The 12,396-nt window shown below is 37.5% G+C and overlaps 1 long non-coding RNA gene across 5 annotated transcripts in view; it reads left to right on the top strand.

Moving 5' to 3' along the window:
* Window positions 1-12,396, top strand: part of LOC143264984 (uncharacterized) — a 436,316-nt gene that overhangs the window by 18,611 nt on the left and 405,309 nt on the right. Inside the window, exon 3 of one of the 5 annotated variants that reach the window (XR_013039028.1) lies at window positions 5,426-8,339. The exons of the other annotated variants lie outside the window; for them this stretch is intronic. This is a non-coding gene — a long non-coding RNA (uncharacterized LOC143264984). Of the gene's footprint in view, window positions 1-5,425; window positions 8,340-12,396 lie in introns of those variants that run through there. 5 annotated transcript variants of the gene reach the window in all.

Below are 12,396 nucleotides of genomic sequence, written 5' to 3'. Positions count from 1 at the left end.
AAACATTGATCAATAAAAAAAATTGATACAAAAATTATAATAATCCGTTTTATGATAGTATTACCAGATGTCTAAAGTTGAAACTCTTATTCTGTAAACGTTGATCAATAAAAAAAATGAATACAAAAATTATAATGATCCGTTTTATTATACTTCTGCCAGGTGTCTAAAGTTAGAATGAAATAAATTAAATATTTATTTTGTTCTCTCTAAAAATTCTAGCAAAGGCTATCAAGATCCCTGTATGTAATTTTCAGCGATTTTAATTAATATTTTATTTTAATTTACTGTTGCAACAAAGCGGCATTGTAGATCGATTGCACTCCATGATGTAGCAACTATTTCCGTTTTCATCGAAAAATGTCGCGATTAAATTTTTATTACACATTTTTGAAAGAAAGCCACGTGTAATTTCAATTTTTTGATCGTCGGTAAATTAAAACGCTCGCAACAAAAGAACAATAAGTTCCTGTTGAATAACCGATCAGAAAAGTGTTCAGTGTTGCGTAATAATAGCCAATACTGTACAAGCTATGGATATGTGTAGTGACAAAAATTTATCGTTATTGTTCGCACGGAACAATTCAATGCAGCCAATTCTGTAGATAAAAGAATGTAATATTCAAGCGAACGATTGAGAGACATTATTAACGTGCGTTATTCGCTGTATTGCAGTATTACTAAATTATATTAGCCCGGAGGTTATTGACTGGTATCGGGATATCTATTTTCATCTACATGTATATGCATATATACAATATATCTATACAATGCATATAATTTGCGGTTAGCTCGGCTCGAATCAAGAGACCAATGGCTTCTAATTGATGCTAAATTACTGCCATGATATTTGGAGCAAACGGTATCGCAAAAATTCTCGCTTAATTAACTTCGCTATTGGATTTTCAAATTCACCTTTGAATTCTTGCTCCCCGGTTTTCCGAGAACTCCGTCAAATTTCAATAACATTTCATTAGTTATTATTAAATACAACCGGTACCAATGAACACACGTGAAACAAGTAATATGTTTTATTTGATAACAAGTAATATTTTGCTTTGTCCGAATATTTGTAAAAACCGTCCGACAGAAAAGGTACGTAATTAATCATATTGAGGATCGATCTGTTTGCAATAACGTGTTATGGATTACTAACGAATAGAACAACAAGATATTTGAATTTGCTAAACACCCAATTGTTATCTCCACGAGATCTCTCTATCATTATCTCTAAATTCTAAAAATATGCCAATAATTTGCTCCTCCTATTTGTCTTCGGCGATCGAAGCCCCACCACATAAACTGCGAACTCATTTTTCGCGATAAGCATGATTTCAAGAAGACAATTACTTTCAATAAACGATTACATTGGCTACAAACTACATGACTCGGTAAAAAATTCAATTAAAACCATTTTTTGTAGCAATTGCCCGTAATTATCGCGCAGAGAATTCTTGTTTCTTAGCAATCACAAAGCTATTCGGTTAGTCGCCGACTATGCGTGGAATTACGGTGTACATTGACACACTGGTAGATCAATCGGTTTCGATTGAATTTAATTGACCGGGTCGCACGTTCGTTACGTCTACGCTAACAGAGAATCGTCGAAACTGGTTCACAGCCGTGATACTGTGATCTCTAGTTATCCCCAATCCCAAAAATACCGAGGAAACTAGACTGAGGGTTCAATGTTGTGTGTATAGAAATATTAAGGGACTGTAGTGTGTTGCATTGCGAGGTCTAACTTTAGGAATTTGGGAGGGTGGGAATTTGGGAAGGTGGGAATTTGGGAGGGTTGAGAATTCGGGGATGTGAGAATTTTGGGGTTCGAGAATTTGGGGGGTTGAAAATCTGGGGAGTTGAGAATTCGGGGGTTTGAGAATTTGGGAGATTGAGAACTCGGGGGTTTGAGAATTTGGGGGGTTGAGAATTCGGGGATGTGAGAATTTGGGAATGTGGGAATTCGGGGGTTTGAGAATTTGGGGATGTGAGAATTTGGGGGTTTGAGAATTTGGAAGCTTGAGAATTTGGGAGCGTGAGAATTTGGAAGCTTGAGAATTTGGAAGCTTGAGAATTTGGTAGCGTGAGAATTTGGGAGCGTGAGAATTTGAAAGCTTGAGAATTTGGGAGCGTGAGAATTTGGAAGCTTGAGAAGTTGGAAGCGTGAGAATTTGAAAGCTTGAGAATTCGGGAGCGTGAGAATTTGGATGCTTGAGAATTTGGTAGCGTGAGAATTTGGGAGCGTGAGAATTTGGAAGCTTGAGAATTTGGGGATGTGAGAATTTGGAAGTGTGAGAATTCGGGAGCGTGAGAATTTGAAAGCTTGAGAATTTGGGAGCGTGAGAATTTGCAAGCTTGAGAATTTGGGGATGTGAGAATTTGGAAGCGTGAGAATTCGGGAGCGTGAGAATTTGGAAGCTTGAGAATTTGAAAGCTTGAGAATTTGGGAGCGTGAAAATTTGAAAGCTTGAAAACTATAAAATTTGCTAACCAGCTGATTTCTAAAAATCACAGTGAACACCTAATTATAATTTCATTCGTTACCAACTAATTCTTGCTAGGTATCTTCCCTTAAAAATTTCAAGCCGAAACCTCAAACTTCATTTCCCCAACGAAACTACCAATATTTAGTATCACCCGAGCTCCCTGAGTCACACTAATGAGACACCCCGTATGTAAAGCACATGACAAGTGCCCCGATCGAACCGATTACTCTAAGCACAATTTGATCGTATCACCAAAATAGGACTTCCCCGTTTCCATCGAAAATTAAAAATATTCCCTTATCAAGTTAATGAAAATACGACGATAAGAAAGTAGTATGACAGTCTGTCAAATTCCGAAGCGAATACGTTGTCTCGATCTGGCACAAATTCCACGAACTCTGTAAATCTCTGCGGACAAAAATAGGGACACGTAGAAAAGATAAACGGGCGGCGACATCCCGGAATATAATAAAACTTGCTAGATTAAATTATGTCGAGTGCAAAAATTTCAGTGGCGAATATTATGCGTGAGAATATCTTTCGTAATCATTTTTTGAGAATATTGCGTTGAATGTAGGAATTGTATTGGCAATTAATAAATTGTTAAAGAATATTGCGATGAGGATGTTTGGAAAATATACACAGAGCGGCGGCGATTAAGTTATTATTTCCAATCGAATTTGCACTCGTTAATGTTCGATAGGTTTGAAGTAGTAGAATGTTAATTCGCTGGGACGTTGGCTGAAGATCGTTTCGAGTGGAATGAAATTGGCGGCCATGGTACAAAGAGCAGTTGTTCTCTTTTAAAATTGGATGCTTGATTAAGTAGCAATTAGCGGACTTTTAACACGTTGACAGGCACGGTCAGAGCGGATACCGTACAAAGATACTAAGGATCAGTGGTACTCAACTATTTTCTTATGGGGTATTTCTTTAGCAATACAAATCTATTTCTTAAGAGGAACTTAGGCTGGAACTTAGTTCTCAAATTTTCACTTTCACTTTCAATATCCACTTTCCAAATAGCTAAGTTCTCAAATTTTCCACTTTCCAAATAGCTAAGTTCTCAAATTGTTCACTTTCCAAATTTGCAAGTTCTCAAATTGTCCACTTTCCAAATTCCCAAGTTCTCAAATTGTCCAGCTTCCAAATTTTCAAATCCTCAAGTTCCCAAATTTCTAAATTTCTAAATATCCAAGTTTCCAAATATCCAAGTTTCCAAACATCCAAGTTTCCAAATAGCCAAGTTTTCAAATATCCAAGTTTCCAAACATCCAAGTTTCCAAATATCCAAGTTTTCAAATATCCAAGTTTCCAAATATCCAAGTTTCCAAATCTCCATCTCGAAATGGGATCCTCTCCAGATCCAAATTTCCAGATTCCCAAATCTCGAGATTCTCACATCTCTAAATTCTGAGCTTCCCAGCTTCCCAAACATCTATGTCCCTACATTCCTAGGTTCTAGTATTCCTACGTCTTTAAATCCCCAAATCCCCAACTTCCTAGGTCTTCAAATCCCTAAAGTTTTCAACGTCCCCAAGTCTCAAGGTCTCTAAATCTCAAGGTCTCCAAATGTCCACATCCCCAAATCCTAAAATCTGCAAACTTGTAATTCTCTAAATTTCCAACCCGTCAAAATTCAACCCACACAAACCCCTCTTAAAATTCTAATAATCTCCAGAAATCCCCAGAAACTCCCAGAAATCCCTAAAAACCCCTAAAAATCCCTTGCTCCACAAAACTTGTTCTCCTCCGCTCCAAAAAAGCTACCATTAAATATTCCTCGAAACCCAAAAGATAAATTTTGTGTGCAGTCACAGGATTTACTATTTACTGAATGTCCAGGCTCAGATTTAGAAGAACGGAGCGCTACTGTCAACAATTGTGCCAAAAGTATGCGCGCGCGTCCAGTTTAGTCGCGCGACCTATGAAAAATTGCGCCATCACACTGGCGCGCTATTTAATTTTGATAAAATGGCCGGTATTTATCAACGTTACGCAACCACCGTATTTTCGTCTCTAAAAATAAAGCTTCCTTGATCGTTCGTTCAGCTGTGCAGCAGACTGTTTTTTACGAACCGTCCGCTGTCTGTTCGCTTGGATAAACACGATTAACACGTTCGCGTTTACGGCTACCATCATTAACTGCTGCCATAAATTTAATTCAGTTTAATAATTAAACGAAGGTGGGAAATATCGCTGAAGTTGCGAAGGTAATTTAAAGAACGTATCAGTCTTCGATGACGAATTTAATTCGGTCGAAAGTGAATTGTTTTGTAAGGTTTAAATAAAGTTTGTAACTAAGAACAAAGGAAGGTGTATGTCTCATTATTCTTGTTAAACTTTGTACGTGGAAGTCTTACAAAAGACATAGTTTGTGACGATTGTTGGAGTGTGTGGTTTTTGGAATACTTTGTTAGGAATGTTTTGACTTTTCTCTTCAAAGTTTCATTTGGGAGATAGGCAGGAGAAAGATCAATAGCAATTCTTGAATATTAGAGGTAAGGGTTAAGTGTATGATTCAGGGCAAATGAATAACGGATCCAAGGGTCGCGTGTGTGATCGCGAAGATGAGACAGGATTTGCAGTTAACTTATCTTAACTATATAACGAGCAAACATTTACTAGTTCAGGACGATATCCAACAAAGGGACAAGAATTTATGTGTTCTATTTATGCAAGATATTCATGAGCCGCATTAGTCCCCTTATGTACCAGCGATGGACACATTGTGTACTCTAAGAAATCACAATTTTTAATTACTTCAGTTACAAACCATGAGTAAAAAATATATTTTGAAAGTTTGTATGGTTAAATATTAAATTTCAACTCTGGTTACATATTAAATTTTAGCTCTGTTTAAATATCTGGAAGCACAAAATAAGACCTTCAAAAGTGCGACGAAAAAATGCCTCAACAAAGATTGATTTTGCCAACAGACGAAGATCGTCGAAGTCAGTCAAAGATCGTCGAAGTCAGACGAAGATCATTGAAGTCAGATCGTCGAAGTCGAAGACGGAAATCGTCATGGAACGCAAAATTCCGGAGAAGCTTTAAATATCAGAGGTTCGCGTAAAGGACCGCAAGCCGCACGATTGCACGCGGTGGACCGCACGCGGCACGCGAGACCGCTCCGCGGGCTGTAACGAGCCACATTCCGTGCGTGAACCGCATAACAGGCCACACGTGGCCCGTTGGTTGCGCACCACTGTTCCTTGCACACCTGTGCACGACGCACGGCGAAAAACGTAGCGGTCACTCAGCTGACGATACTCCTTTCCACCCGATAAGTCGTTCCAGGAAGCTCGTCGATCGATCAGTTTCATCGAATCGGAGCGGAAATTGCAGATACGAGAACGACTGTTAATGGACGTGGTGTTTATGCGTGACTGCGAATTCGGTTAAATCATTTAGTTTGATCTGAATGATATCTATCAATTGTTAAGGTTGATAATTAATTTTGATAATGACTGTTAGGTAATATTGGTAGTCAAGATTGGTAGAGCAGGTAAACATGTTATAATCATATGTGATCATTGCTGCAAATTTTGTTAAATTAATCTTCACAAGAAAAATAAGTGAAAGAATCTTATGTGGACTTCAAATATTAAGGCAATGATATATACTGAGAGTTAACAATGATAATTAATTTTGATGTATGCTGTTAGATAGCATTGGTAGTCATGAGTAGATATATATGTAGTCATATGTGATCTATGCTGCAAATTTTGTTAAATTAATCTTCACAAGAAAAATAAATGAAAGAATCTTATGTGGACTTCAAATATTAAGGCAATGATATATAATGAGAGTTAACAATGATAATTAATTTTGACAATGATGTATGCTGTTAGATAGCATTGGTAGTCACGAGTAAATACACATGTAGTCATATGTGATCCATACTGCAAACATTGTTAAATTAATTTTCACAAGAAAAATAAATGAAAGAATCTTATGTGGACTTCAAATATTAAGGCAATGATATATACTGAGGGTTAACAATGATAATTAATTTTGACAATGATGTATGCTGTTAGATAGCATTGGTAGTCATGAGTAGATACACATGTAGTCATATGTGATCCATACTGCAAAGTTTGTTAAATTAATGTTCACAAGCAAAATGTAAATGAAAGATACTTCTGAGGACTTCAAATATTAAGGCAATGATATACACTGACATTTAACAATGATAATTAATTTTGACAATGATGTATGCTATTAGATAACATTGGTAGTCATGAGTAGACACATGTAGTCATATGTGATCCATATTACAAAGTTTGTTAAATTAATGTTTACAAGTAAAAAGTAAATGAAAGATACTTCTAAGAACTTCATATATTAGAATAATGATATACACTGACAGTTAACAATGATAATTAATATTGACAATAATATATGTTATTAGATTCACATGTTGATAGTCATGGCCATATGTGATCAGCACTACAAATTCAATTAAATTAATTATATACGAAAAACATAAATGAAGAAACATTTGAGGGGTCTCTATGTTGATAATGACATATGCTATTAGATTAACATATGTATACATGTTAATGTGATCGTATGTATACATGTTAATGTCATATGTATACATGTTAATGTCATATGTATACATGTTAACGTCATATGTATATATACAGAACTATCCAAAACACGTTACAATAATATATGCACCCACATAGAAATAAATATATAAAATTACCTAAAATCTAAAATGCATAGTGTGCATCGATCAAATAAAACCTGTAACATACGAAAAAAACTTTATCGAGTGTCCTCATCCTCCGTTCCTCCGCACGACGTATTAATCTCGAAGTCATTTATTTCTCAAACGTGTACAGCCAGCTAATTGTTGTCCCGCTGCGAACTAATCAACGTAATAGTTGGCTCGTTAAGGTGTATGTTCGAGCCCCGAACGAATTTCTTCCCCGTTTTTTTACCCGCTCGTTACCACTAGTTACCGCCATTTTTGTAATCGTTGTCCGAACATCCCCCGAACGAGATCGAATCGAGAGATATCGGAGTTTAAATTAGATTTCAACTAAGAAACGTTCGAATGAACTGGAACAAGAACGTTTTAAAGGAGTAATGCATACTGATAATTCGAGAAATATTACCGTGTTTGAGAATACGCTTTCAGATAATGGAAACGTTTGATCAAAAGTCGGAACAGATTATTTTGGAAAGAAACGTGATAGTGCAAGAATTCATTGAAGATTTCTTGGTTTATAAGTATGGCAGTTGTGCCATAAATTTTGTTGGAAACTTATGAAGGTCCTTGAGGACTCATGCGTGTTAATGTTTTGCATGTAGGCTCTTGTATTGCCTCTTAAGGTCACTTTTTTGCCACATGTGATTTTCAGAACTGACTCTTGTAGAATAAACACCATGCTTCTTATAATCATAATTTTCATTCACATTATGGTTGAGACAGTCAATTGTTATATGTTACCGTTTAAAATATATATTATCTGTTAACCTGTGTTAAATTCACATCACCTGTGATCCTAAAGCACCATAAAACCGAAGTTGAGTAAAAATGTCCAAGTCCAGCCCATATTAGGATTTTATACGATAATGGAGTCCCCGGTCCCACTCGAAAAAGTATCCATTTCGTATATTGTTTTCTTTATCGGTGATCGTCCACTTTGAAGAGGCAAAAACAGTCCTCGAAGCAAGAAAGTTCACCTGTCTTCAATATCGGCGAGCAGGTTGTTCGATTTGACCGAGGCAAGAGGAAATCCTGTGCTCATAAAAGTTTCCCTAGTTGCAGTAAAGTCTAATGATCGCCGGTGAAGATATCATTTCACGAAAGTTAAATCTACACAGTCAATGCAAAAGATTTCGTTTACGAATCGTCGAGTCGATGAGGAAAAGTTTCGTCGGCAAGAAGTCTGTCGGAGCTTCTTAACGAGCTTATAAATCTGTCCGCCCAAGACAGGATAATTTTATTAATAAAGCGAAAGGTTCATAGAATCGAATTCCCGTTCGATCTACTTTTAAGAACGCTACTATCTCGTCTCGAGGACATTACCTAAATTCGCCTCGAAAATCTCGCAAGAACGGCGACGGATAATTACTCGACTGTTTCGTTAATAAGCTTCCCCTCGTGAGCACCAGTTTTACAGAAATTAATGTCTCGTAGAAGTGCCTCTTTCTTTTTCGCAGAAACTTTCGGACTCTTCAAACTTTCTTCTTCGAGTCGACATTTATCGATTTCAAAATGCCACTTTTCTGCTAATTTGCTGGTAGTTTTTAGCGATTGAAATAGTTTTTTAGAGGGGAAACTTTTGGGTGGGAGAGATTTAGGGGATGTAGGTATTTGGGGAGCTGTGAAGTGGGTAGATAATTGGGGATCTGGGAATTTAGGGACTTTGGTATTCGCGGACATGAGGAATTTGGGGATTTGAGAATTTGGGAGATTGAGAATTTCGGGATGCGGGAATTTGGGAGTGTGGGAATTCAGGGGTTGAGAATTTGGGGGTTTGAGAATTTGGGAGCGTGAGAATTTGGGGATGTGGAAATTTGGAAGCTTGAGAATTTGGGAGCGTGACAATTCGGGGGGTTGAGAATTTGGGGGTTTGAGAATTTGGGAGCTTGAGAATTTGGGGGTTTGAGAATTTGGGAGCTTGAGAATTTGGGAGCGTGAGAATTTGGGGATGTGGGAATTTGGAAGCTTGAGAATTTGGGAGTGTGAGAATTCGGGGGGTTGAGAATTTGGGGGTTTGAGAATTTGGGAGCGTGAGAATTTGGGGATGTGGGAATTTGGAAGCTTGAGAATTTGGGAGCGTGAGAATTTGGAAGCTTGAGAATTTGGGAGCGTGAGAATTTGGGGATGTGAGAATTTGGGGGTTTGAGAATTTGGAAGCTTGAGAATTTGGAAGCGTGAGAATTTGGGGGTTTGGGAATTTGGGAGCTTGAGAATTTGGGAGCGTGAGAATTTGGGAGCTTGAGAATTTGGGGGCGTGAGAATTTGGGAGCTTGAGAATTTGGGAGCGTGAGAATTTGAAAGCTTGAGAATTTGGGAGCGTGAGAATTTGGGAGCTTGAGAATTTGGGAGCTTGAGAATTTGGGAGCGTGAAAATTTGGGGATGTGAGAATTTGGGGGTTTGAGAATTTGGGAGCTTGGGAATTTGGGAGATTAAGAATTTGGAAGCTTGAGAATTTGGGAGCTTGAGAATTCAGAAGCTATTTTATTGGGACGTTTGGTTGGAGGTTCAAGATGGCGGCGTAGGAGCATCATGGCAGACTACTGACAAGAGCAGTGTAGGTGTCGGGCAGCATTTTATTCGAATTTGGGGTTATGGAAAATTAATAATGTGAAAATTTAGAATTCAAGAAGTTGGAGATTTGGGAATTTGAGGATTTCAGAATTGGGATTTGGGATATTTATCAATTTGTAAATTTAGTAACGTGGGAGTTTGAGAATTTGTCTCCAAAAAACGTCTCTGAAAATAGTGGTTCTATTCAATGAACTTTATCTTTTCAGAAGCATGAATCTTTTCATAAAATCCTAAGTGTTTCAAAATGTATGTATAATAAAGAGCAACGATGTTATCTCTGTTGCGGTTTAATGTCAATTCGAGCCAAGTAGGTTAAATAGCGAACCGTCTAAGCAAGTTTCGTTATATACCAGCTTTCTTTTATCGACCATTTGCTGGCCAACTATTCGACGAATAAAATCGTGGGCATCTTTTGCAGCAACTCGAAGCTCGCTGAAAAGCTTCTTTAATATTGCGATAACGTGTTGCAGCCTGTACAAGCTCCTTTTAAGGGGCTGCCCATAAATTTCCGAAGTAGCCGTAAAATGATTATAAACGAGCAAAGTTATCCTGAACCGAGCGCCGACGTTGATTTAACGTAGACTTTACGTGCCTAACGGCCACGGAAGTGTATATTGTGGCCGGATACCGGGAGCTTCGAAGAAAGTCTATACCTAACCGATACTTCTTTCGGATCCCTAATTCTTCAACTAATTCCAACATTCTGGGCGAGTAGGAAAAATCGATCAGGCGAAGTGTGTGGGAAGTTGTTATATACTTTTTCAATTTTAGTCTTTGCGTATTAGTAAACCTGGAAGATGGATTGTGGAATGTGGAACGTGGAGGGGGATGCAGGAAAATTCGAAGGTTTTTGGGTTCTCAAAGTTATGAGTTTCTGAATGTTTCAAAATTTGGTACGTGGGCAAATTCGATAGACATCAAGTGTATCTAAAAGGTTTTCTCGGGAAAATTTGCTAAAATATTTTAACTTGCACTATGACTTATTAGGTACGTCAGAACTAATCACAACTAATATCAAAACAAAGAAATTTGAAATGTTATCTCAATTTGGAACTATGCAAATATTGTGGAATATGGAACGTGGAGGGGAATGCAGGAAAATTCGAAGGTTTTTGGATTTTTAAAGTTATGAGTTTCTGAATGTTTCAAAATTTGGTACGTGGTCAAATTCGATGGGACATCAAGTATATCTAAAAGGTTTTCTCGGGGAAATTTGCAAAAATATTTAACTTGCGCTATGACTTATTAGGTGCGTCAGAACTAATCACAGCTAATATTAAAACAAAGAAATTTGAAATGTCATCTCAATTTGGAACTATGCAAATTGAACTCCAACCTATTGATTTCCAAATAGAAGCGTACTCAAAATTGATGACGGAGTATGAATACGAATTAAAAATAGCGCAAAAATCGTATGTATTCTACCGTTATTTCTGAACGTCTCGAGACGTATGAAACATGGCAGCCGAAGAAACGCGCTTATCATCCGCGGCGATAAATCATCGTAGAATTTCGATCGCGGCACGTGCCAGCAAACGGAAAGGATTTATGTGTGCGTGCGTGTCGCTTAGCGTGGGAGACAGATTCGGTCAATCGCAAAGAGAGAAAGGAGCGACGTTAAATCAGAAAAAAGGAAGGAGATCGCGCGCCAGCAATTGACCGCGTCGGTCATAAATCGCGGTGGCTGGCGTCGTTCACCGAGAAAACCTTCGTATCCTTTAAAATCGAGCCAAGAAATCGACTCTCGAGGAAATACAGAAATTTTCACGACTGACCCGGGAAAGCTTCCGGTTATTCGACGTCTGCATCGCAATTTCGTATGTCATCTTTGAAAAACTTGTTACGTAAATCTTGCTTCGGGTCGGGGAACAAGAAAATCGTGCGAAAACTTGTTTCGAGGATGAGAGACAAACGACTATTTCGTTATCGGTTTTGTTTTCAAATAGGTAGGATTTTGATGTGCTTTGGAGAACTGGATTCTTTTAGCTATTTTTTCCTTTGGAGGCTATTATACACGTGATACAATACGGAGACATTCAATGCCTATTGATTCTAAGCATCGCAATACAATGCGTGATTGTTCGACATGTAATAATACAACGCTATACAACGGAATAATACTGCATGCTAGTTGTAATAGTTTGGTGGGAGGGAATGTTCAGTTATATTTGCAACAAAGGCTTTTCTCGATAAGGATCAAATTTCTAATTTTTAATGTCGCTTCAATTTTTAATTTTTCAATTGTCAAGGTATCAAATTATAGTTCTTGAATTGTCAAATATTCAAAGATCTAATTTTTCATATTTCGACATCGTAAATTACTGTACTTCTGTATTTACAAATTTCTATATTTTGCGATCTCCAAATATCGAAATTCCTTTTCTTCATCTTGAAGCCTCTTGGTCTTCACATTCCTATAACTTCAAATAGGTCTTCAATTGCTGAAATCCCTAGCCTCAAGCTTAATATAACCTAACCTAGACAAAGGACCTAGATATACTACAAACCCCATGTATCAGAAAATCCCTAAATCACGAAATTCTGGTTTTAAGTCTCTCATTCCAAATCTCCTAGACTCCAAAAGGAATGAATACCAAAATTTGTATATCTAAAAA

This window comes from Megachile rotundata, chromosome 1 (assembly GCF_050947335.1).
Source record: "Megachile rotundata isolate GNS110a chromosome 1, iyMegRotu1, whole genome shotgun sequence".
Classification (NCBI taxonomy): domain Eukaryota; kingdom Metazoa; phylum Arthropoda; class Insecta; order Hymenoptera; family Megachilidae; genus Megachile; species Megachile rotundata.
Note: the sequence above shows the minus strand (reverse complement) of the source record. Positions and strands in the feature narration are given on the sequence as shown.